The sequence below is a fragment of the Carlito syrichta genome, unplaced genomic scaffold (genome assembly GCF_000164805.1).
Source record: "Carlito syrichta isolate Samal-C Ts95f unplaced genomic scaffold, Tarsius_syrichta-2.0.1 Scaffold314552, whole genome shotgun sequence".
Taxonomy (NCBI): domain Eukaryota; kingdom Metazoa; phylum Chordata; class Mammalia; order Primates; family Tarsiidae; genus Carlito; species Carlito syrichta.
Window position 1 is genome coordinate 215,842 of NW_007258648.1, and position 25,248 is coordinate 241,089.

Here is a 25,248-nt window from a genome sequence, read left to right on the forward strand (position 1 = left end):
AGAGATTGTGTGTGTGTGTGTGTGTGTGTGTGTGTGTGTGTGTGTGTGTGATACAAGTTGCAACTATTTTCTGCATTTATGTCCTATTATTTATGGAGTTTTTCTCCTTTTGGAAAATCTCATTTCTGTGTAGTCAGAATTTTTACTTATTTTATTGCTTCTGCATTTTGTGTTTAAAAAGTCATTCCTTATTCTAAATTATGTTTTAAAAATTCTTTATTATTTTCTTTGAGTAATTTTACTTATTTTATTTATTTTACATTTAAAATCTAATGTCATGAAACTTTATTTTGTTATCAGGTGTGAGGCTATACCCAACATTTTGGTTTCCCAACATTTTGGTTTCATACAGTTACCCAGATAATTTCAATGTCATTCATTATATGATACATATTTTCTTCAATGACTTACAATTTCATTCTTTTCATATATGAGTATGCTACTGATCATTTGCTAAGATTTCATATTGTGACTTCTCTGTACATGTTCTATTCTGTTCCTCTGTGTCTACTTGACCACCAGGACAACTACTTTTTAATTATTTTAGCTTTATATTTTAAAATTGAATACAGATAATACTTTTTCATTAGTCTTATTTTTTACTAGCCAATTTTATTTTAAATTCGATATAGTTTTTAGATTAGTTTTTGTAGTTCAAAAATATTTTGCTGGATATTTTTATTAAGAGTACATTCATTAGATAAATTAACCTAGAGAATACTGACAATAATTTTGTATTTTCCTAGTCAAAAACATAGCCTTTCTGTTTTCATCTTCTTTCCCCTTCAAGCTTTAAAATTAGTTCCTCATACACAACTTGCACATTTCTTGTTAATTTATTCTTGGATATTTATTTTGTGTGTTATTTAAATAATGTATTTACATTTTACACTATAACTGATTTATGTGTGATATATAAAAATGATTTATTTCTGCATATTAGTATTATACTGAGTCATGGATTAGCTTTGGATTTTTAGATAAAATAATTTTATCAATATCAAATGATAAGTTTACCACCTTGCTTTCATTTTTTTTTTTTTAATTTTGGCAGATAGTATCTCTCTACCTATGATTTAAAAAAGGTTTAGAGTAAGCATTATTGTCTTCTTTCTGACCATCATGGGGATGTTTTCAGTGTAAACTGATATGTTGTGGGTTTATGGTTTAAGATAAATACATTTCATTGTATTAACAAACTAATTTTCTATCCCTTTTTATTAAGAATTGTAATCATTTTCAAGAGTGGATTTTGATTTATATAAAATATCTTTTATAATATCTGTACATAACAACAACCGTATTTTTTCACTTTAGATATGCTATTATAGTAAATTGTATTAATAGATTTCTTAATATTTAGCTTTCCTTGCATCTCTGGGGAAAATCCTACTTGATCTTTTAATAGGCTGCTGAATTCTGTTTGTACTTAGACTGCTGTGATTGGAGTAGATGAGAATGAGCCAATGTGGGAGCTTATTATTGATAATCTTAATCATGTCACTGAAGTAATAGAAATGATAATCTAGTTAGTGATGTAACATTTTTAAAGCTCACACAGTAGAAACCATGTACCGAGCTTAATGCTGGAGTGGAAACATGGAGTATGTTATTTCTGTCTTCAGAAATAATAGTTGAGTGGGTCAAAAATATATTATACAAATCATAATGTTTTGTGGTTAAAGCTCTTACAGTGATAGGACCATGGAAAATCAGGGGCCAGCACAACCTACGATGCTTGGGGAAGTTGGAGAAAGGCATCCTGGGTGTTGACATATGATCTGGTTTGAAGATCAAAAGTTTGATGTGAGGCATACTTTGTAACAGCAACTAAGTGAAGGTTGCTAGGAAACAAACAAACAAAAAAGATGGTTTTAAGGAATCCAGACATTGAAATAAGTGCCAACTTGAATTTAAAACGTATTATTTTTACAGAGTTACTTTTATAACGACAATTACTTGTGAGAAACAAACTCACCCATCCAAAATCAAAGGATGGACATAGAGACACAGAGACACAGAGTATAGCAGAAGTGAGACCTTAATGGCAGTCTTCCAAGAGTGGGTGTCTGGTAGGTAGGCACACCAAGGTTGGCTACAGCAAGCAGTTTATTCCCTAGCAAACAAATCCCTCCTCGGTTCTTCATTGGCTGAATACTATGGGGTGTACAATCTTCCTGGAGGTTGCCTTAAGTTCCATTTTTTTCCCTTATAAGGTTATCCCTGGTTCCCTTCCCTGGTTAAGTCTCTGTTTTCTAAGAATAGTTAGTGTGTTGTTTTCTCATTGGCCCATTTCCATCTCCTGATTTTTAGGAGACTGCCAAGGCTGGTGACTGAAGATTGCTACATCCTCCAGTCTTCTTAGACAGGCCTTGAAAATGAACCATCAGATTGTTTCTTACATTACTGGACACAGAGAGTGAAAGAAAACTTAGGACTCATTTCATTTATATTGCCACCTGGGTTCATAGATTCCTTCTGTAGCCTGAGAGCAGAAATAGATGACAATATAAGTGATCAGGTGTAACGAGGCATGAGAGAAGTCAGTGTGTGCAAGGGTTCTGGGGCATCATGGGCATTCACCCCAGAGGGGAGCAAAATTACTCCACTAAGTAAAGAGAGAGGCACTGAGAATAAACATATTCTGTTGGTGCAACACATAAAACTTCAGATAAGGAGATTTTGTAGCTAGTATGTAATACCCACCTGCTGAATATGTGACAGACACTGTGTATAACACCCTCAACCTTCACAGATATTTCATAAATAAAGGATCGGATACTCTATGTAATTTTCCCAAGTCATGAAGCTAGTCAGCAGCAGAGCTGGGATTAGAACCCATGTCTTTCTGGTTCTGGGAATAGTCAGAGAACAGAAACACTAACAACTACCACAAACATGACCCATGTCTTGTACTGTCATGGTTAATGTATGACCATGCTAACGTGGGACTTTGGTGAAGCCAGAGGTCATGTGGAGACATGTGTAAGATCTCTCTGGGCAGGGGTGGAGGCTAGCCTTCCCTCTCTACAAAATGCATCTGTAAGACCCTGGTTCTTCTTTTTGTAGACAACACATGCCTACACATTTTTGAATACTCAAATTATGCAGTGATTCTAAGAGGGGCAGTAAAACCTAGAATCGGCACTGAATTACTTGTTTTTCACTCATTTTTTAGATCATGAATTCTGAACCCATTTTCTGATCCTCCTAGTTAATGCCGGCTTCCAGGGAAAATCTGATCTATTATTCATTAAATCTTTGTTATCTTCAGACCCTTCCAGGCTGATTAGGAACTCTGTGCCTAGCAATAATTATGACAATAATACTTTTGCAGCATTTACTAGAGGATTGCCATTGTTCTAAACACTCATCCAATCCTCATAGTAGTGCCACTAGGTGGGTACAGTAGAATCAGGGACTGAGTCACAGAGCTTCCAGTGACAGAGCAGGATTTGGACTCAGATCTTGACAATGGCATTAACTTACAGAGTACTTTCCATGCCTCTAGACATAACAGGCTTCTCTTCATTCCCACCGTAACTCTGTGAAGTAGGTATTATGATCCCCATTTGGTGGATGAGAGGAAAGAATAAAGGACACTGATGAGTTAAATGTATCCTCATCCTGGATATGAAAGAGAGATGGTGGAGGGATAAATGAACAGAAGGCAAACTCACCTAGGGGAGAAAACCACCTACAACTGCTGGAAAGTGGTAGAGCTTACCCTTACACATAAAAACTATTTGTGAGAGTGACTTCCTGAGGTGAATTTAACTGGATTACTTCCAGGTAGTTAACCATCTGAATAAATTAATAATTTCCATCATCTTTACTTAATTTAGCACTTTTTATTGAGAGCTGCTGGTGTTGGTCTTCTATCAGCAGAGAAATCATGATTGAGCGAATTGTCATTTAAGGTGCTAATCTGCTGGTTCTTTAATTTCTTCCCTTTCTACTTATAAACCTGATTTGATGTTGAACAAGTGCCTGCTCTTTTGCTTTATTCCTGAAAACAGAGTCTAAATAATTATTTCGTAGACTATTTCTTTATATTTCATCACTTTTCTTTTATCAGTTACTTGGTTTGTGATTAGACTTAAAATGTTCTTTGGAAGCCGGGCTCGGTGGCTCAGCCTGTAATCCCGCACCTTTGGGAGGCTGAGGTGAGTGGATTGCCTGAGCACGCAGGTTGGAGACCCTCCTGGGCGGCGAGACCTCATCTCTACAATAAATCAAAAAATCAGCTGGGCGTGGTAGCGCATGCCTGTAATTCCGGCCACTTGGAAGGCTGAGGTAGAAGGATCGCCAAAGCCCAGCAGGTCGAGGCTGCGGTGGCCAGGAGTGGCCACTGCACTTCAGTCTGGGCGATGGAGTGAGACTCCAACTCAAAAATAAATAAATAAATAAATAATAAAATCTAATTTTTTTTCTTCCCCAATCCTTGCTGTTGTGTTTCGGTTGTCTTTGACCTACACTGCTCTTCACTTTTAGCCTTTACCATTACCTTGTTAGAAAAAAAAAAATTCATGGTAATCGATTGTGAGGCTTACTTTTCTTGAAATTAACATGCACTCCATAAATATTATGTCTAAACATGCAAATCTAGATAATTATTCTGCCTTCCTTTTTTTCATTGCTAGTGTTATTTTCTCAAATACCTTGATGCCAAGTTTGTGTGGGGAAATAGGTGAGACTATATGGAGGTATAGTACTTAGAGTTCTTGATTTTTCAAGAACGTTGATGTTTGATATACATTTAGAAAAATAGTGCATAAACAAAATAACATGGTGCTGTGGTAGACAAAAATTTTTAAAAAGATTTTCGTAGTATTGTTTATTCTCTAGGATAGTTAAAAGCACAACACGCTTTTATGATATTCAGTTTTAAAAAATATTCCTAATTTCTGCTTAAATTTTTCTTCCTTTTTAAAGCTTTTTCTAGTACATATAATGAACTTGACTTTGATTCATTTTTATTTTTCTAAAAATTTTGTTCATTTTTACCAGTACAAAAAATATAGACATGTCTATAGAAATGATATTATTAGTCAGTCCAGTTCTCATTTCTTTTATTCTAGCTAAACTTCCACCTACCTGTAAATCCCATGCTTTCTTTCAAAGTCAAGGTAACCAATTATTTAAACATGTAATTCTCAACAGATCAAAGATTTCACCTTTGATTGGCAGCCGGTCCTCAGCGCTACCTCACATTTTACTCCTTAAGCCTCCAGCGAGGGCATTTGATCCTTGTCTAAGTCCTCTGCTCTCTTTTTACCCTCATGCCACTCATCCCCTTGTAAAACCCTGCATTTCATTATTAGCTTTGAGCAGGGCTACTACAGATGGCTGTCTTCTCTGAGTTGGCTGTTGAGCTAAAATGGAGTTCTAGTTTATTGAAGTGCATTTCAACGCTTGCTATTGCTTTTCACGCATTGCTTCAGTTTCCTCTTTACTAAATTTCCTTTAATGTGGTCCCTTAATTCATGTATTCACCGAAGCTGTATTTCCAGATGTCACTAATAATCAATTCTTGTTAAAAACCCAAAGGTTTGGCTCTGTTCTTATCTTTCTTCCTCTTGATTGCTTTAGATACCTTTAAAAGTATCTGTTTGCAGGGCATGGTGGCTTACACCTGTAATCCCAGCACTTTGGGAGGTGGAGGCGAGAGGATTGCCTCAGCCCAGGAGTTCGAGACCAGCCTGAGCAATTTGGTGAGACCTTGTCTCTGCAATAAATCAAAAAATTAGCTGGGTGTGGTGGCGCATGCCTGTAGTTCCAGCTATTTGGAAGGCTGAAGCAGAAGGATCACCTGAGCCCAGCAGGTCGAGGCTGCGATAGCCATCACAGGCCACTACACTCCAGCCTGGGTGACAGAGTGAGACTCAAACTCAATAAAAAAAAGTCTCTCTTCATTTCTTATATATATTTTTCTCAGCTCTAAGGCTCTAGAGAATGAGAATGAGATTTTGAGAAGGTGGTTGTGCCATCAACTTGATTTCTGGGGTGAAAGGATACAGAGCAAAACTTTTAGTTAACATGCAATAGACATGAAGTATCAGGGAGAATAAACCTTTGCAGCTGTGAATCACTCGAATTTTTTTTATTGTGACCATGTCATAATTGATCAGCACTGTCCAATAAATACAAAATGTAAGCCATATATGTAATTTTAAATTTCCAGGTGGCCAACTTTTAAAATGAAAAAATAAAAATGAAAAAAAATTTTAAAGTTGCTCTATATCCTTTCATCCCAGAAACCAAGTTGATGGTGCAACCATCTTCTCAACGTCTGCCAGGCAATGGGATAGAATGCAAGAGAAGTCTGGAGGTCTTGCACTAATAATGAGATGCTCTGGTCTGGAAGTGACTTACTTCACATCTCTATTCTTGATCACTGCCCAGATAAATTACATGGCCCAACGTGACAAGCAAAGGAAGTAGGCACTACTATGCATCCCGAAGATGAAGAGCCAAAAACATATGGCAAACAGCGCTAAAAATCCCACAGAGCCTTTTGGAAAGTGTGTTCAGATTGTTTTCACCATTGATTATAATCTCATTAATGTGAAATGGCCTCTATTGTCTGTTTTTCTATAGCTGGTTATTTGGCAATCATACCAATTTTTGGCAATCATACCATTATTTTTTATAACATAATGACAATTTTTTAATAACATAATGACAATTATTAAATCTTTAGAATAACCTTAAATTCTTTTCCATTTCTAATTAGAGCTTAGTCATTATTGAACGAGCTACACAAAACTGTTATAATTCAATTAAATCTGTAGTAAAAAAAAATGTAGAAAAGCAAACAATAGAAGATTATTACACATCCTCTTTGCTTATAGATTGTTTTCTTCATTTTTTAAACCAAATGAAAGGACTTCTTATTCTTCAGAATGCTACAGTGTCCAGTTTAACAGAGACTACATAGCAATTGACATTGTCATGAGCTATAGTCACTAGAAAAAACACAGAAAATATTGACTTTTTATTGCCCCATGAGTGTGGGGTCAACCACCCTTTCTCTAAGACACAGCTGGTCTTGAAGTCACCTGGTTCTTCTGGAAAATAAATCATGTGATCTTATTTCTTCACGTTCACCCATGGCTCTCTCAGAGAATGGTTGTGAAAGCCTATACAGGGGTCCATTATCCATGAAAACGACCAAACTACATTTCTGATCCAGTCATCAAAAAAGAACCCTTAAGATACAATTATGTAGAGAAATGAGGACGATCATGATGTAGAGAGGTTTGGAAACGTGGACTTTGCAGCCAGAAATCATCTCCATGCCCCTGTTTGCTAAGTGACTTTAATCAAAGTATTGAAGCTTATTAAGTCTCATTCCTGCTCTGGAAAATGGGGATAATTCTTACTTTGTGGAATTGTTATATGTCTAACAGACTTCTGGCACATATTAATTCCACAGCAAATGCTAGCTAATATAAAAGAACCATAATGTAGCTTTATATCCTAATTGGTGGCCACATAAAGAGCATATTACTTTTCACAGATTCTTTTGCAAAAGAAGTGGTCTCATTATTAGTTTCTTCTTGATTGCATTTTCATTTTACCTTGAAGTTGTACAGCATGTTCCAATTTGCCCTTCCACCCAGAGTCTTGATGCACCTTTGCTACATAGCCTCAAAGTCTTCAGGTGGGCCTTCATTTAAATGACTAGAGGCTTTGCTTCAAACTGGCACCACAGCTGGGTCTCTGGCTTTGATCATTTCTCTCTCTGTCTCCCTACCCCCATAGCATTTTGCGTATGCCACTTTCATGGCATTTATTGCATATGCCCTTGAACTATCTCTTGTATACATAAATTTTGCTCTCTAAATCTTAAGCTCTTTAGGGCAGGAACTATCATAACAAGAATCAACTAAAATGAATGGAAAACATATTCTGTCCTACTTTTTCTAATGTCTTTATCACCATTTGAATTTCTAAAAGACACAAAGAGGTAGGTGCTATGTGAGTCGTGTTTTACAGATGAGGGAGATTAAAGCTAATACAATAATTACCCAAGGTCACACTAATAGGAAGTGGCAGAGCCAGGATTCAAATCCAGATTGGCCTCTATTTGAAACTTAAGTTCTAAGCTACTGCCCACATTTTCTGTCCCACTTCTGCCCAATGCTGGTGGAACTTTTCACCTCCTGCAATATTTAACAGAATTCCTTGATTCATGCTTTTAATTGATTAATAAACAAACTCAAATTTTCTTAACTGCTTGTTCAAGGAAATTTGCTAACAAGCTTGGGCAATTTTTGGTGTGGTGAAAAATATCCTATGTTAAATATAACATTATTTGCCCATGGCTACATGATAAGTTTTGCTTTGTGACATGGTAGCATAACAGAACTAATTAAACTGTGCATTTTGCTATTCAGCCAAATACCCCTCTTACTCCCTACTACATTCAGACATCAGGCTACAAGTGGCAGGACTGAAGAGAGTTCTTAGAGCCTTAGTAATACATGTAATGAATAAAACATAATAGAAGTAGGTTGTGTCTAGGTTGCCCAGATTATCAGATACCAAAACTAGAGTAAGATATCAAACCAATGACCACAGATGTTGACTCACTCACTTTTAGTGATGTTGAACAAGATCTGCTTTCAACGGTGCTTTTGTACATTTTTAATACTTGCTCACATGTCAATATCATTTGCTTAGTAGTCATTGCAAGCCCTTGGTTTTCTGTTACCTATATAGGTAGGAAAAGCTGAGGATCAAATGGTCATGACATTTTTTTACTTTGAAATAGGGCATGTGATTTAACACAGTCAAGGGCATGCACAAATAAGTTTTGACAGAACTAAGAATACATTCACTGTCATCAGGTCAACTCTCATGATCTGAGACAGATTAATTTGCAGAGTCATGTGGTAAAATAAAATAGAAGCTTAGATCTCAGAATTTTTACACAAAAGGCACTTTGGCTAAGCAGCATCAGTGAGTGGTCCTTGCAAGAGGTTAGAATGTATAAACCAAGCAGCCTCCTGGATCTCATTTTTGAGTAGGTGCATGCATTAAGAGCCTTAACAAGGTTGTTGAAACCCTTTCTTCCGACGCCTGTCTGCTTCCCCGGTGTCTGTGAGGATGGGAAGCTGAAAATTGGTACAGGTGGTGTTTATCAATTGCTGAGTTCTTCTGAGAGGTGATCAGGCCTAACTCTCAGGTTATGCTCTATTTCAACCACAGTTGGTTCTCAAGATGGTTAATCTCTCCTGATAATAAGGATTTAATTCTACTTTAATTGTGATTCTGAGTTTTCTTTGACTTCCCTCTAGCTTTCATTTCATTACTTTTGTTTACCAAGAGTTAATCATTCATTAATATATGAAGAAAATAAGGAAATAATCTTTTGAATTTTGATGAGTAAATAGTAAAACATCAAGACAGTGTTCTCAAATGCGTTTGAGGACTATCTAATCAGAATATCTTTATGTACTTGCTAATATGCGCATGTATGGCACCCACTCCAGACTCACTGAAGTTTGAGAACCAGTACCTTGTATAAATTGTTGCACAAAAAGTCACTATGGTTAAGCAGTATCAGTGAGTGGTCCTTGAAAGAGGTTAGAATGCATAAACTCACTGAAGTTTGAGAATAAGTACTTTGACTAGCACAGCAAAAGTATTCCTATTTTATCTTTATGGTTTTAATTACTTAGCGCTTTACTCTGGTATAACAATGTTAAAGAATAACTAGTTGTCTTTTCATGCTGTATTATTCAGGGTTCTTCAGAGAATCAGAACCAACAGGAGAAAATATATATGCACGTGTGTGTGTGTGTGTGTGTGTGTGTGTGTGTGTGTGTGTGTGTGTGAGAGAGAGAGAGAGAGAGAGAGAGAAATTTATTATAAGTAATTGGCTCATATGATTTTGGAGTCTGAGAAATCCCAAGATCTGAGGTCAGCAAGCTGATGAGGAACACTGATGTTATAACCTGAGTTCAAAGGCATGGGAAGCCAAAAAGCCAATGGCATAAGTTCTAGTCTGAGTTTGAGTCCAAAGGGCAAAAGAAGACCAGGGTCTCGGTCTGAAGCCACCCAGAGAGTGACTTTTTCCTTACTCAGTATTTTCTTCTATTCAGGCCTACAATGGATTGGATGAGGTCCACTCATGTGGAGGAAGGCAATCTGCTTTACTGAGTCCACAGATTCAATGTTAACCGTGTCTAAAAACACTCTCAAAGGCACACCCAAAATAATCTTCTCAGGTGATGTTTACTTTTCTCCTTGATATCCGGTAACTCAAATACTGTGATGTAAAATGAAAAATGCTTACGTAATATGGTATCAAGTCAATACAGCTTATGTTACATGATAAGAAGGAAGAAAAAAACAAATATATTTGTTTATGGTGTGTGTATGTATGTGTAGACATGTTCATACAAAGCAAGGAGGAAATACTTGTGACAATTTCAGTCCTCATTTCTTTTTTTAATATATATATATATATTTTATTTTAAAATTGTGTGGTACAGCTAAGGGTTAGGTATACAAATATGTGTCATGCAAGTACCCTTGTTGATGAGGTGTGCCCCCTATCCCCAGACAGATATTGACTACCATTAATCCCACCTCCCTTCTCCTCCCTGCCCCCCCCCATAGTTTCCCATCACTGTCAATCCTTGTCTTATGGTTTCACATGTTCTCACTCATAAGTGGACCTTGTCCTCATTTCCTTAAGTGGTCAAATGGTTGTAACTGGTATTTATAGCTACTTTCTTCCACTATGCATTCTTTATTTCCTTTGCCTTCAGAAAAAGCACCTCAGCTGGTCGTGGTTCTTCACTGGAGGAGTGACTCAGATCTTCATTCCTGCAGTCTCTGGACAATTTGTCATCATTCTCAGATTGAGCTGTTACAGGCACTTCACTGGCCTTAGTTATAGTACATGGTGATATGAAGAGACACTGTGGAGTTGCACTCCAATTTCCCCTGAGTGGTCAGGACCAGTTGGCCCAACCAGCACGACAACTTCCTTCTTTGGCTATTATTTCAGAGACATTAAGAATCCAAAGTAGCTGGCTGGCAGAATTAACTTCCACTTCAATGGAATAATTGCTGTGTTTCCCAGTGGAAACACATATTCCCTAAAACTAAGGCCCCTAGGCCAACAGAGTATAAAATTGTGAGAACAGGAAGACAAAATATTGTTAGTGGGCCACAGGGCATGATAGTGAGTAGGCCACTTCTATTTCCACCCCTTGATTATTGGACCTGTGACTCCTGGCTAGAAGAGAATAACACCGTATGTTGGATGCTGATTCAGAACATACACAGCTTTCTGGAGAACCTTGCCCTAGTCCCACAAGGTATTGCTAACTAGCCGTCACCATAGCTGAGTCTTAAAAAGTCTGTTCTAGCATTCTATCAGACCAGCTGCTTCAGAATATTGGGAAATATGGTAAAACCAGTGAATTCCATGAGTATGGGATTAATGCTGTACTTCTTTTGCATGTGAAATTCCTTGAACAGAAGCAGTGCTGTGTGGAATAGCATAACAGTGGCTAAAACATTTGATAAGTCATTGGATGGTAGCTTGGTAGAAACACTGTGTGCAAGAAAGGCAAATCCATATCCAGAGTAAGCGTCTACTTCAGTAAGGACAAAATGCTGCCTCTTTCATGATGGAAGCAGTTCAATGCATTCAGCCCACCCATTAGGTAATTGCCTGATCACTCCAGAGAACAGCGTCATATCAGGGACTCAGAGTTGGTCTTTTGCTGGCAGGCTAGCCACTCAGTGATGGCCATAGCCAGCTTGGCATTGAGGAGTGGAAGTCCATGTTTTGAGCCCATGCAAACTTGATCCCTGGGTAGTTGGGGAAAGTGGTTGTCTGGAATTCACAGAACAAGTCATGCTGTACATTAGATTATTAAAATTCTCCTCTGCTAAGATCACGCTTTGGCAAGCATACAAATATATTCATGTTTTCTGCCCATTCAGAAAGTTCTATTCACATACATATTCCCAGATTTCCTTGTCACCAATTTTCTAATTATGTTCCTTCTACGTCCCTGACCATCTGGCTAAACCATTGGCCACAGTCCATGAATCAGTATGTAATTATACATCTGGCTATGTCTCCTTTCAAGCAAAGTGAACAACTAGGTGCACTGTCTGAAGTTTTGCCCACTGGGAGGATTTCTCTTAACTACTGTCCTTCAAAGATGCTCCGGAGAGGGGCCATAGTGCTGCAGTTGTCCACCTTTGAATGGAGCCTATATGTTGTGTGGACCATCTATAAATGATACTTGAGTCTTCTTCTTCTGTCATCTGCTTGTAAGGAATTCCCCATGAAGGCTGAGGTACAGGCAAGGAGAGAGAAGGCAGTATAGCAGGAGTGGGGACATGGGCATTTGGGTCATTTCTTTATAAAACTTACTTGTGCCTTCATGGCTTGTTTGGACCCAGTCATATAATATACAACTTCCATTTGATGATGGAGTACTGCTGTGCAGGCCCAGCTTTACGTCGTAGTGTATGATGGGTGTTTCTGGTCGCCTGGTAACATTCAGTCTCTACTAAGGCCCATTAGCAGGCTAAAAGCTTCTCAGAAGGACAGTTGTTATTTGCAGAGGAAGGCATAGGGCATTGTTCCAAAATCCTACGAGCCTGTGCTGAAATTCCCCTGTAAAGCACCAACCAAAGACTCCAAACAGTATCCTCGTCTGGCACTAGCCCTTCAAACACCATGGAAGGTGCTGGGCCATACGGTTCATGTGGCAGGGCAGCTTGCCCAGCAGCCTGGACCTGCTGCTGGACCTTCCCTTGTTCTGGGCCCTACTCAAAGCCAGCGGCTTTTGGAATTACTCAGTCAATGGACCACAGTAACATATCCAAATGAGAAATACACTGCCTCCAAAGTCCAAGGAAGCACTCTAGGTGTTCTGCCTCCTTTGTGGTTGTAGGAGGGACCAGATGCACCAACTTTTCCTTCAGATAGAGAAGGTGGAATGCATTATGCATTCCATCTTAAACTCTTCACCTGGAAGTGTCACATGCTACTTTCACTCACAAGTCATTGGCAGTGGCTAGTTTCATAGGTTCGTGCAATCTTAACAAGGCCACGAAGTGCAGTCCTGCCATGTTCTCAGGGGACAGAGGACTGGGAATGATTGGTGGACAGCACTGATGACTACAAGTTATATTGAAAAGCAAACTCCTTCCTCCTCCTTGACTCTATTCCCTGGGAACAACTACTCCTGCTTCTGTTTTTAGCTCTTCAAATGCATATTTTAACATCATATGTTGACACTTCTCTTTTTTAAAAAATCAACTTATATGCTATGTATTGACTTCTGGCTATAAAACGAAAGGGTTTAGTTCACTCACAGCATCAACCTTCCCTCTGCTCCCTTCTTTCTACTCTCTTGCTTTCTTAGGAAGTTTATTGAGGATGTACTTGTGTAAATACAGGATGTACCAAGAAGGATAAATACACGAGCACAGTGACATGTTGTTCCACTATGGTTTCTGTACTACTGCTTTAGAGGACTTTGAATGAAAGACTTTAGGAAGTATTAGATAGAGAATCTATAATATGTGAAGAATGATTTATAGCTTGTACAAAATTGAGAATATTGTAAAGGCATTTGGTAGAGGGCCAAAAAAGTGAATTTATTCTTAACTGACACTCAAAGCATTTTCCTTATATAATCATAGGGGCTATTGGATATATAGAGGAGGAAATATAATTCTAATATATGACTCAAGGTGGCAACAAACTATATTTGTATCATCACTGTAATAATAATATTTATTAGGTTTGCAAGTTTGGAACTAATCCATGTAAATATAATAGTGAATTTAAGGCTTCAAAGCTTGGGTAAAACAAAAACTTAGGTGAAAAGGGAGGGTAGGAACATTAATATCCTTTCTTATTCTATAAATTGGGAGTAGTGCATGTTGTCTGTGCTTCACGAAATTGAAACGAAGGGCTAGCTATGCTGTTTGAAATTGCAAAGGTATTAAATGAGGAACTGAGGATAGTGATTTAATTATGTGTAGGTCGGGAGACTAACTTAATGAGAAAGGAAGTAGAAGTGGTTAGCCTTTCTTCTGATTCTTTACCTTCTAAAAGTCACCTTTTCAGCCCTCATGCTACATTGTTAGTTTCATTTCACATAGAAATCTCTTTTTTTCTTGTAGTCCATTACTTTGAAAGTTTTGCTGTTTGTTTTTACACATCCAATGTTGCTGAAATCTAGTTTGATTCCTGTTATTTCATCGGTGACATTTCTCTTTAAAAGAGTTCGTGATCTCATCCTTGAGCTTGATGTTGCTAATTTTTACTAAAGTTTATCTAGATGTGGATTTGTTTTTTGTTGTTCTTTTAGCTGGACACTTTATAGACACTTTCGACCAAAAAACTAAATCCCTCATCCAGGGAAATTGTCTTCTAATATTTCAATGATAATTTTCTGCACTTTCCTTCTTATTCTCTTATTCTTGGACTTGATTAATCAGTTACTATAGTTTCCTTGTTTGACTCTGCATTAAATGTTTTCTCCTCTTTATTGTTTTTTATATGTTTGTTTTATTTTGGAAATATTTTCTTAAATTTGAGTCTCATTTCTTCTACTGGATTTCTATTTTGAAATTTTCATTTCCTTTTTGTAAGAGCCCTGTCTTATTCTGTTATGTCCCATTTCTGTTCAATCACCTTATTGTTTTATGCATGCAGACTCTTCGTAGATTGTTTCTATACAACCAGAGGCTTTTTAACAAAATTCTATTCTATTCTTTTTTATCTTTGTGTCAGGGTCTCACTGTCACCCGGGTTGGAGTGCAGTGGCATGATCACAACCCACTGCAGCCTCAACATCTTGGGCTCAGGTGATCCTTCCCCCTCAGCCTCCCAACTAGCTGGGACTACAAGTATGCACCACCATCCCCATCTATTGTTTTACTTTTTGTAGAGACAAGATCTTACTATGTTTCCTAGACTGGTCTCAAACTCCTGGGCCCAAGGGAGCCATGACATCTCAAAATGCTGCCATGACATCTCAAAATGCTGAGACTACAGGTATGAGCTACCATGCCCAGCCATATTCTATTCTTTAAAGGTTTGTTGTTGTTTGTTTGTTTGTTTGTTTCTCTCTCTCTCTCTCTTTCTTTCTCTTTGTAGTTGACTTTTCCATTTGTTTAGTTTGGGTCTCCTCCCCTTCATCCTCCTCACTCTCATTTACTTGATTTGCTCAAATATTCACTAATCACTGGTTATCTTTTATGATCAGAAATGAGGTAAATAAAAGTTTTCTAGAAGCTCTGTAGATGTGGACAGAATTGATCATTAGTCTCCTTATAATAAACAGTCAAAAAGCCAACCCTCATACTGATACTGTCTTTTATAGTTAAAAACAGTGTTGCTATAGGTATCAATTGCTATTCTAAAAGTAATTAAAAATACATGCCACATGTCTGTTGTCTTCTCAATTCTCGATAACTATAGCATGCACCCTTTTATCTAACTGGTTGTAGCTGGTATGATTTGTCTCCGGAGTTCCGAGTATTTCCTCTATCTTTTCTACGCCACCATGTCCAGGGTATGTGTCTTCAACCCTTATTTCATGGTAGGGGGCATAGTGGAATGTCCTGAAGAAAACTCAGCATGTGCTTATAGCATTTTATCTAGCTGTCTTTATGTAACTCAGATGTGCTTATAGCATTTTACCCTGTCTTTATGTAACTCAGATGAGCATATGACCTAGCTTAATTCTGTTTTATTTCAGAACCACATCATTGAATGTTTTTCTTACACACTAAAAGGTCAGAAAACTATGTCTTTGAACTAGAACTCTTCATCCAGAAAACAAAAAATGTTGGTTTTATAGCTTCCAACTAATTTCACAGCATATGTTCTGATTTTCTACTTTCGTCTATTAACACAGTGCTTAACAATGTTCTACAAAGATAGCAAAAATGGATGAATTCGTCATTTGGATGTGGGGCTTCCCTGGCACAACTTAGTAAAGAACCTTGAGCTTTCTCAAGCTAGTGTTTCATTCCCAGCACTATTCTGCCTTTTCAAAGCAGTACATAAACTCCTGAGGTATACTTATGAGCATATCCATTAGAAGAAAAGAGTTCTTGACTAATTGTCTTGAATATTTTTGATGATTCTGACAGTGTCCATTGAATGAAAAGGTTATCAAAAGACAACACTTATTCTAATATTTTCTTATATTCTGTAACATGATTAAAAGAGATTGAATAAAGTCAGATATTATAAGTAAAATTCCTGTTAGCATAGCCAAGAGCCCTGGATTTCTGAGCGTAAAACTCCCATAGTATTGATAATGATTCTTTCATTTATGCATGCAATTTAAAATATTTATTAAACTCTAAATCTGTGCTAGTCACTGCAAGAAAAGGTAGAAATAGAACGGTAGGGAAAACAGACGCAATCCTTGCCCTCATTAAGTTTAGAGACAAGAGAGAATTGTAATATGAGATAATCTCAACAAAAGATTCTTTGTTTTGAAAATACAGGTATATAACAGCAAACCAAGGCTTTGGTGGAGGGATGGGGGTCAGGGAAGTCTTCCTAGTGGGAATAATATTCTAGCTGAAGTCTAAATGATGTGTAGGAGCCAGTTCCCTGAGAAGTCAAAGGTGAATGTTTTAGAGAAAGCCCATGTGGAATATTCTGAAGCATGTATGGGAACGTGGTCTAACTGAGTAACAGAATGATATTCTGAGTGACTTAAAGTGTTGTGTTGAATTGTGGGTGAGGGTGGAATAAGGTGGTAAGACAAAATAGCATGGCATGCCAAGTCATAATAAAGACATTGCCTTTTTCCATAAAAATAGGGAGCTCTTATTTAATTATAATCAGGAAAGTAGCAAGACTGTGTGTGTGTGTGTGTGTGTGTGTGTGTGTATGTGAATTACTGTGGGTGCTGTGTGGAGAATGGGCTCCCATCCAAGTGCTAACCAGACCCAACCCTGCTTAGCTTCCAAGATCAGATGTGGAGATTGGTTTACTGAGAGACTGCATGAAAAGCAGAAAGACAGAAGGACATGTGTTTATTTTTTAAGAGATAAGGATGTGGCAATGCTGACTGAGAAGAGTAGCTGTCATAGAATTGGTACAGTTGAGTGACTGATTAGATATAATGAGTGGGAAAAGGGACCCAAGAAGCACCATAATTCTAGCTTAGGCAACTATGTGGCCACCAGTTGCATGACCTGAAAAAGGGCATGCAAGGAAAGATTGGATTTGAAAAAAATCTCTTGAGACAAGTTTGAGATATATTGAGGTTGAAGCATCTGTGAGATATCCAAATAGAAATAGATAGTAGACAGTAAGAAAAAGAGATTTAAAGAAAGATTTGACCTACATATATAGATTTGGAAATTCAATATAGAGATGGTAGATGAAACCATAGAGTTAATAATTCAGAAAGACACTGTAATGTGAAAAGGGAAAGGACTCAGAAGAGAAAACTAAGGAGGCTCAACATTAAAGAGATGGGAAACCAAAAAAGTCCTAGAATTCAGAGAAAAAAACAGGAGAATGTGGTATCACAGATGCCAGGAAAAGAAAGTGTTGCAAGAGAGAAGGTGTAAGGAACCAAAAATTTAAAATGATATCAACAGGTCAATATATGATAAAGAATATTAAGATTAAGCTATCAACTTGGATGGATTTAGACCCGATCATACTCAGTGATCTATCACAGAAACAAAGAACAGAGTACCATATGTTCTCACTCATAAGTGGACCTTGAATAATTATAATACTATAAGAAAGCAATTGGCAGTAGTGGGAAAATGTCAGGGGATGGGGGGTGGGATTGGCAGTTAAGGGAAACTGCTAGGGTAGGGAGGGGCATACCTCATCAACAAGGGTAACTACATAATCAACGTTTGTGTACCTAACCCTGAATTGTACTCCACATCTTTAGAATAAAAAAGAAAATATACAAAAAAAGTTTTAAAAAGTTAAAAAAAGATTACTCTATCTTAATATATTTATATATTTATATTATATACTTATACTATATTTATATATTCAGAAATATAACTCTAGTGAAGTTTTGGAAATTTACTTTTTTAAAAGCCTTGTCAGGGGAAGATATAGATTAATCTAGGTTGATAAACAGATTATTTTAAATAAAATCTGAGACTTTCTCACAAGAATAACAAAAAATAAAAATGCATATACATTATATTCCACAAGATCTCTAAGGTTTCATATTTTTTTCTGGGTGACATTTCTAAGATTCCACTATATTTCCCCTCTCTGTTATGCATTAGTATGATAAGCCCTGGCAGTCAGGCTGTGCTATGTGCTGTTAAATTCATACATTGTTGTTTTACTGGTAGTGAAATGATGACAATTGCCCAGTATCATTTCTTTCTTTCTTTTTTTTTTTTTTTTTTTTGAGTCAGAGTCTCACTCCATCGCCCAGGCTGGAGTGCAGTGGTATGCTCATGGCAACCCCAACGTCGACCTACTGGGCCCAGGCAATCCTTCTGCCCCAGCATCGTTTCTTGACACGTGCTGCTTCTTACACACATGAAGTTGAGCAGTACCTACAAATCTTCTGCATCTGGATGAAGAACATAATTGAATATCTTATATTTTTTAATATAAGTAACAATAATCTTTCTTTGCAAATACCATTTTTAACTTAGAAAAGTAATATATGCACAGGCAAAAAAAGTGAAGAGTACAAAATTCAACAGTGAGAAATACAAATGTGCCCTGTTACCATAAGCCCCTTGCTTGTTCTTGAGAGGAGTCCATCTTTTCAGAACTTTTTTCCTGAATCTGTAAGATATGCATTCCAGGAAAGGCTTATCCACTTTGGGGTATTTATTAATAGAATGCAAGACTAGAAAGAATTGCAGTATTTAAATTATTTTAGGGTACAATTATTGTCTTTTTCTCATGACTACTTCAGTGAATACCAGTCTGAATCTCTCCAAATCTTGTTTTCGTACCACAGGCCACCATCAACTGTCATTTGAGTTCTCTATCACTCTGAACTATAGTCTAGCAAATCTTTTATTCACTAAGCAGGATTATAGCCCATACATTGAAATAAGTACTTCATCCTAATTAGTTCCACAGGTGCCTTTCTTTTAAAAAGAAAGTAGTTTCCATACCGTCTCCAGAAGAATGTTTTCAGGTCATTATCTCTTTGATAAATGAATGTATTGTAGAGCCTGGGTTTCCCTGAAGGGTCTCTGTGATGCAAAAAATGCTGTGTTATAACTTTTGATCCATGATTGCCCTAATTTTCTCAATTTATCCAATATTATATCCAGATATGCAGTCCCAGATCTCCAATGAACCACACTGTGCTTCCTTGTTGATTTTATGTACTTACTTTTCCTCAGGTTGCTACTAAACATAAGTTCTTCTCTTCATACTAGGTATTATGTGTCAGCTTTTAGAGAATTAGATTGTTTACGGCATTGGTATAAGAATAAAGTACTTACAGACAATGGATTAGTGGTTTGAATTCTTCCCAGGCTATCAGCAATCAAAAGTTGTTAGTGCTCTCTTGTGGTATATATAAAATGAAGGTGGTCTGATTCCAATTCCAGGCCAGCAGGAAGGAGTACAATTTCTATTACAGAAGGCAGGAACAGAAGTCTTGGTAAGAAGGCCAGATGTCTTTTTTGAATGGCTTATAAGAACAAAACCTGAACATGTTTTAATTTTTTCCCCCAAAGCACTATCTCTGGAGTAGTGTTAAAGTGTTTCATTCCCTCCCCATAATCATTTTCTTCCACTATAGACCTTATTGGTTTATTTACTCACTTGTTTGCTTCTTTCTCCAACACTCAAAAGTTTTAAAAGTTCATTGAACTTATTTCTGTTTTCTTTGTTCCAAACAAGCCCCTCCAAAAGCAAACACCTTTAGCTGCTCGCTTAACGTATGTAGCCAACTTTTTATCAGTGTTCCTCTGGACATCATAGCTTATCAAGCCTTTTCAAATGGGGGTTGTAAATTTATCCTGCTTTTCTAAAAGTAATTGCTGTTCTATATATCATGGAAGCGTTGAGGACATTTGATCAAGTCAAACTAACACACAAAAATATATGTAAGATGATTCAGAAATGCTTTCTATTATATCAGCCAGACTTTAGAATTGTGAATGCCTTACTATAACGAAAAGGTGAATGAGAAAACACGGGGAAACTTGAGTCTACTGGCAACTCTGCTTGGACACCAGCATCTGTATATGACACCAGCATCGAAGAATGTCTTTCTGGGTCATGTAACACTTCTGTGGCACTTGTAGAAGCAACATGGTCTGCATGTAGGGGTCAGTGACTTAAGACATCTTTCTGAAGGGGAACACAGTATATGATTTTAGTTTGGTAATAAAGACTGGTTTTCATATTCTTAGAGCAGCTTTAAGCTTTTTTGATCAAGGCCCACGAAAAGAAATATTTATATGTATTTTATATTGGGATCTAGTTCATGCAAACACACCAACATGGGTGTAAGACTATATATAAGTATATAAATAAATGCGTTTGTGTATATGAACATAACTTTTATTAAATGAGTCGTATTTTACTATGTGCAGTGCTCTATTCCAGTCTCTATTCTAAACTCTACCAATAAAAAATAATCAAACTGGTCACATTTCATTAGATCTATTTCATACCTGATTAATGGGTCAGATATAGCACTTTGAAAACACATTGATCTAGTGTGACTCCTTAAGAATTGTGAATATGTGCATAAAAATATTATGTCCTTTCTATCGCAATCACTTTCATTTCAAAAAAAAAGATTTGTGTTAGGACTTTTTTGTGTATTGGGAATTTATTTTTACCACTGACTAAATTTCTGTTAAATTAAAGATTGCTTATGTTGTGAGTGAAGACTACAAATATGTTCACCATCCTTGTGGTTTGAAATAGTTTATAACTATTCTCTTTTCACACAACTAGATAATACATTCTGATAAACTGTGTGTTTAGAGAGCTTCGAGATTTTTTCTTTTTACTCAGATTTGTCTGTTCCCTGAGTAAATGAAAGATAGCTTTCTAGAGTATTATCACAACATATTTACAAACTCTAAATATTCTTTAGAAGGAAAAAAGAAAATATTTCAAATTGAGATTAAACAAAGTGATTAGATATATTTCACCTGTATGTCTACTTAATATAGTTTCATTATTGTCTTGCAGATTTTTCTGTTTATTGGTCCATATTCCTGTGTCAATAAAAAAAAGTTGCCTCTCATTTCACACTAAAATGTACCTTCTCCCTTGGTAAAAACAATGCCGACTTTCTATTAGATTAATTTATTTACAAAAGGGATACTGGATCATTCAATGCTTGCTATAAAATTGTTTAAATCAGTTCTTTATCTGCTTGTGTTACTGGTGGAAGGTGACCATGCATATTTCTCAACCAAATTTAGCTAGCTAACAACATTAACCCTCAGGATTAGAAGAATAAACCCATCCTATATACGTTATTTAGGATTTCTTCTGCCTACAAGTCTTTCAACATTGCTCACTCTATTATAGAAGTCAGTCACCACGTCTTTCCCAAAAGTTAACCTTTTCCACTGGGCCATTATTGGTACATAACCTTATCTTCTACTTCAGTGATGAGTTCCACAGGTCACTGGCAGATGATGATTTTCAAAATGCAGAAGGTGATGAGAGATTATGAGGATCTGTGTCACTCAAGTTAGACTCTGAAAGCTGAAAAGGTATCATGAGTCATTGTTGGTTCGGTCAAGATTTGATTTTTAATATCTCACTTGAGATTATTCATGCTACCTACACGCCATTTAGTATTGCAGTTTGTTGTAAATTTTTTATTTTGCAATCTTGTAAGCTTTTTCCAAGTTAAATGTTAAGGCAACTTATGTTTAGATAATTGAGATGAAGAAAATTTTGCTTTTAATAAATGTAAGCAAAGATATAGAGCAAACATTAATCATAGTATTCTCTGCTGCCCTTGATTAAATATGGGATACAATACATATCATGATATGTAAATTGCATGTTGAAGCACATATGCGTGTTGTCAAAGATGATCTGATGTTATCATGTCCTCTTTGAATCTTCACAAAAAAAACCTCAAGTTCAAGAAAAGCAGGAGAGTAAATTAAGGATAAAGACCTACACAATTCATCAATAAGAATTATCTTAGATACTTATATTTCCCTTTAACACATGTATCACACAAAATTTGCAAATTAACTGGGAGCCAGAATATGGCCACTTGATATTAAGTATATATCCTAAGACTACTAAAAGAATAGCACTTGCTAAATTTTTGGAAAGTGCTCAAAGTTCACCAACCACATTTATAACCTGTATGTCTTTTTGAGACCATTAGTCAACTATTTAAAAGTTAACTGTACTAATATAGATATTAATTGTAGGCCAGTACTTTGAACAGTAGCAAGCTAGGATACGTCCACAAAACATCTTAGACATGGAAAGATTATGATCTTTAAAATATACACCACAATTCAGTTACTTTGGCTGTATCATATGGGGATACATTTTAATATAAATCCCCTGATATTTCTCCAGTTTTTCTCTTGACACACATGACATCTTATCTTTTCTCATCTCCAATATTTTTATAGCTCTAAACAGATTTTTTTTTCTTTAACTTCATTATCACTTTATTTGAAAAGGGTCATTCTGGTTTTTCTAATCACTTTTGCTTTTGCCTCATTCCCCTTTATGACTTTAACACTGAAGAAGTCGCAGATTGAAGGGCTGGGGTTAATTCTGTTTAATATTCTGTAAAAACTAAAGAATATTAGTGATAGTGTAACTTTCAAGATCTTAACAAAAATATTTCCAAATAATAAGCAACAATTGAAATATACTAAAATTAAGGATTAGCACATTCTATAAAAGAAAGTATAAAGCTAAACCAGCTCAATGCTTAAACTAAACACAGGTGCTGTTAGTTCTGTTAATGTCTGTGTTATGGAGTCATTAATTTGGTTGTATACTCTTTGTCGCTTATTTAATATATGAGCTTTAAATAACTTAAAAGCTGGAGTAATTATCTTGTATTTTAAAAAGTATTGTGTTTGACATGAATTCTCTTTAATGATCTCTGAGTCTAAGAAGGCTTATATTTATGCCCAGAGGACACTCCACATTAAAAGATCATTTTGTTTTTCACATGTACTCCAAATCTACTATGATGGAATCCCTTCATTTTAAAGATTATTATAATCACTTTATTCAGAAAGTGTTTTATATAATATGAAACTCCTTCTAATGGCAAACAGGGTTGCATTGTGATCTTGATGCCATTGTCACCTGGCTTCATACCCCAACCTAACCATTTCCTAGTCACATGATCCCAGCCAACCTATTTACATCCTAATCTTCTGTGCTGGCATCAATCATCTTACTTTTTCAGAATTATATAAATATGGCCAATACCAGTACCTTGCCATGAGGTGGGCACTCAATGAATGATTGTAGTGGCTAGTATTATTGCTTTGCTGTTATTATCAAAAGCTCTGTAATTATTTCTAGGCACCTATTAGTAAACAGTAGAAAATGAAGTGAAACAAATATCTCCAGAGTGATAGCAAATACTCTTTTTAAGTCAGCCATGAGATGACAAATGTTAAGTAATACACGATTCCTTCCTTTGAGAAGAGAAAATTACTTCTTCCATATTGAAATAGATTTATTGTGGAAAAGTCATGCTGTGACACATGAAAAAAAAATTCTGCAGTATGTGTGCCTAATTCCCTGAGAAGAAATTCATTTTCACTCTCATGAAAATATGGACACATCCTTTTGATGGCAATAGTGAGAGCTGGCCATCAGGGAGGAGAGAAAGTCAGCCTATGGAAATCAGGCTCTTAATTAACAGGTAGCAGGTCAGAGGAAGTATGGTGGTTTTAATTACAGCACAAGTTTTGAGTAATTATTGGCCTGTAATTAAGGCAAGATAATTTGAGAGATTTCTTTTCTAGCTCAAAGCATCTATACATCAGATAATAATTGTTAGCAGTGAGATGGTATGACAGTCTCTATTTTTTCCCACAAATTTGAGGTTGCTACATGAAGTGGCATTATTTATGCAAGTGTGGCAATGTTAGTGTTTTCTCTTAGTTGTATGTTTATATAATATACAAGAGTGTGGAAGAACGTATTATATTTTAAAAACAATGAAAATCTGTATGAGAAATTCTGTTTGAGTTTTGAGAGGCACTGGGTGAGATCACAAAGCTCTTCCTGACTTTGGAGCTTCTTATACCTCCAGATTGTAAATACTTGAAGGGTTGGACTTGAAAATCTAGATTTCCAAAGTGATGGGATCACCACAGTTAATAAGTACATTAAGAGATAAATCTAGATAGAAAGATAATTAATTGCCTGTGCATATGAGTGAAAAGGAAATTAGATTGTTTACTAAGCCAGATACCAAGATCTGAAGAAATATCAAGTCTTAAGAAGCTCTAAATATATGAAGTGTTGTCCACTAGAATAGGAATGTAAATTATTCCATGTAGATCCAGAGAGAATGACTAGAATTTACAGGAAGAGAGATTTTGGTGCCAGACAATGTGTATACTACAATGCTTTTCCTCCCAAATGATGTCTATTTCTCTCCCTTTCACAAGCTGAGGTTATCCAGTTATCTCTCAGGGCCCTGTTGAAGGAACCTCATAGGTGAAAGGTCCGAAGGGAAAGATCTCAAAGAAAGAGCTCAGGCGCTGCTTTAAACTCTAAAATTCTAGGATTTGTCCACTTGGGAACTAACAAGTGCCTGTGAATAATTGGATCTGTGTGACAAGTGAAAAGAGAACTGTTTGAGTGAACATAAGTAGTGGTTAGATTTAACAACTAATAAGAATAATCAGCTACGCAGCCTGTGCAGATTTAAGAGGCAAATTGCATGTTTAGCAATGCCGACTAGCAGAGGTGCTCTTAGCTGTTTTGTGAGGACTTGGAAATTCACTCTTTGCACCCTCTGCTGGCTAATATGCAGGGCACTGGTTTTTAGGTAGGAAAGGACACTAAATGTTCCCCCGGGAATAATATCAGGTGATATTAGTACGTGAAAGAAAAGTAGTGATCAAGAGCAGGGATAAATTGATTAAGAAAGCTCATGAAAGCTGCAATATGTTTGATTCTTGGAAATTTATTTTTGATGATCTTTGTATTAGCAGTTGATTCCATTGGTACCATATGGTGACAATGGTAAATAATTTTTATTTTTTTTTAATATTTAAATC